Source organism: Nannospalax galili, unplaced genomic scaffold (genome assembly GCF_000622305.1).
Source record: "Nannospalax galili isolate Female #2095 unplaced genomic scaffold, S.galili_v1.0 scaffold595, whole genome shotgun sequence".
NCBI classification, from domain to species: Eukaryota; Metazoa; Chordata; class Mammalia; order Rodentia; family Spalacidae; genus Nannospalax; species Nannospalax galili.
The window spans coordinates 277,609-280,114 of NW_008336257.1; positions in this window are offsets into that span (position 1 = coordinate 277,609).

Genomic DNA, 2,506 nt, shown 5'->3' on the forward strand with positions numbered 1-2,506 from the left:
TTTATAATTATTGTAAGATAATTAGCATAAATATTTTAAATTAATGCATGCAATTTTATATAAAGATTTAGGTGAGGGATCATTTGAGAAAAGCTTCAAAAATCACAAATTGGTGACTGAACACATTGGTTGAATAGTTTTCAACTACTGAATTCTCTTCATATTTTGCTTAATCCTACAGTAAGTCAAAACTTCAAGGCACCAGAAGCAGAAGAAGCATTTGTTTTTAAAATAACACCAAAAAATTTAGTTGAAAAAATATGAAATCAAAATAATGGAATAATATAGGAAAGTACTTAAAGTGATATAAATGTCTATTTCTGATCGTAATTATGCTAATCTGACTTCTAAACAAGCTGTTTGTTAAATTTTACTTTGACATTTTGATATTATAGTTTACTGAAATGTGCTGACACACTCATATCCAAGCAACTTTTACTGTAAGTGAGGCAAAGTACATTCCCCAAGGAGGCTGCTTATCTAGTATTAGCAAAAACTACTGGAGTTAGCAATCAGGACAGTGTTTCTTAACAAATATGAATTATGTTCTATGATTTTGATATCATTACTTATGTTAAACTAAGTGTTAGGTTACTGTAGATTCTTGTTAATTAGTAGAGGTGACAAACATTGCCATTGAAAACTACCTGATGACTATATATTCATACTCAGGTGCCAAGGATCCAAGTATAACCAACTGTGGTTAGTAATAATCAGATATATAGAGATTAGAGATGAATGTGCAAACATCTAAGTGTTAGTAGCATTAAAAACGAGTCTTTCTGTAGGAATCAGTAAATTTTAAAATGAAATGGAGAGCTTTTTTAAAGGTTAAAAACTCATTCAATTTTATGTCTTATGTCGCTTATACTGAGTTCAATATTGTATAACTGTATTAATTCACCTGTGAACCTAGAAACTTAACAGCCACTTGTGATAGAAATGTATTCTTGCTCTGGAGTGTGTTACTGAATATATTAAAGCTGTAATGAAATGCTTCTTCTAATCATGTAGTTATTAAAAAAATTTTTAAATATAATGATTTTGCTCCTTAATAATTAGTAGATGTGAAAAGCATTATCATTGAAATCTACCTGATGACTTTACATCCATGCTCAGATGCCAAGGAGCTCAGAAAGTAACCGACTGTGACTAGTAATAATCAGATATATAGAGATTAGAAACGCATGCAATACACATCACTTGCATGTTTTGTTATTACTGATCTTTTTATGATTCGTGTTTTCAGTCAATAGCCCAAAATGCCATATTTAATGAAAATGTCTGTTTTATGGGTATTAAAATTCCAAAAATCTCCAAGAAAAAATTCTCCAAGAAAATGAGTACATTAGCATGAGCTCAGCAATGGGGAAGGCAAAGATTGAAAATTAAAACTTCAAGATTTCCCCAAGAAGACAGGTTTGGGGAGATGGGAGAAGAAAAGAGATAGAGTAAGAAAGAGGAGGGAAGCTAGGGGCCATGCATATCATCCATTTCCAAAGCTCCTGTACCTGACTAGTTGTCATGTATAAGTGTGTGTGTGTGTGTGTGTGTGTGTGTGTGTGTGTGTTAACAAAGAGCAAAGCATTTTGATCAGATTATCTCATTTACAATTTAGTGCAGTATTCCAGGATGTTTAAGAAGAAAGGGAATCCATTTAAGTGATTACCATACTGAAAGTTCTTAGAAATAATTAAATATTTACAACTGTAATATATTCCTTTGATTGTGATAATTCCTAACTTTAAAAAATCTACACAGAAATGTAAGTTTCTGTTTCTGGGCATAATTAACATTAATTTGTGGAAAAGTTGTTTGACAAATTTTACTTTACATGACGTTTTGGCAGCAGTTTTATTGGAAAGTACTGACAAGCTCATATCTGAACAACCTTCAGTGTAGAAGAGAGGGCTCAGAAATATGAGGAGAATTGATTGCCAGCCTCAGCATTTTCTAAAACAGAAATACTGAAAAATGAAGTTAAAGGAAATAACTATCCATCACTGCCTCATAAGCAGACCTTTAACTCTTGTGTCCACTAATACTGCTACGTGCTATAACCAGGCAACCAGACAACATTCCCCTTGGATCCTTGGAAATCCTTTGCTGTATAAATCATAAATATGACTAGAGCAAAGATATTCTCTGGATTTCTGTTGAATTATTCCAATACCATCTTCCATTTTCCTGAAGAAATTCAACTGAAGTTTTCAAAATAATTGTCATCTTCTCATTTCATATTATCTTTCTTTCTATGAGTTGAAGATGTTATTAGACAATCATTTCTCAAAAAAAACCCTTATTTATTTTAATGATTCTGACTCTCGAGACATAATAATGATAATCTTATAAAATAAAGCTGTTTTAGTTTCATGAAACAAATTTCGCTAATGCCAGGAGTGGAGATAGTTTTGATATATTTAATTTCATTTTAGCTCAGCTAAATGTACATAAGGATTGTTCTTTGTAAAAAATCTTTATTTTATATTAATATTCATTGTAATTA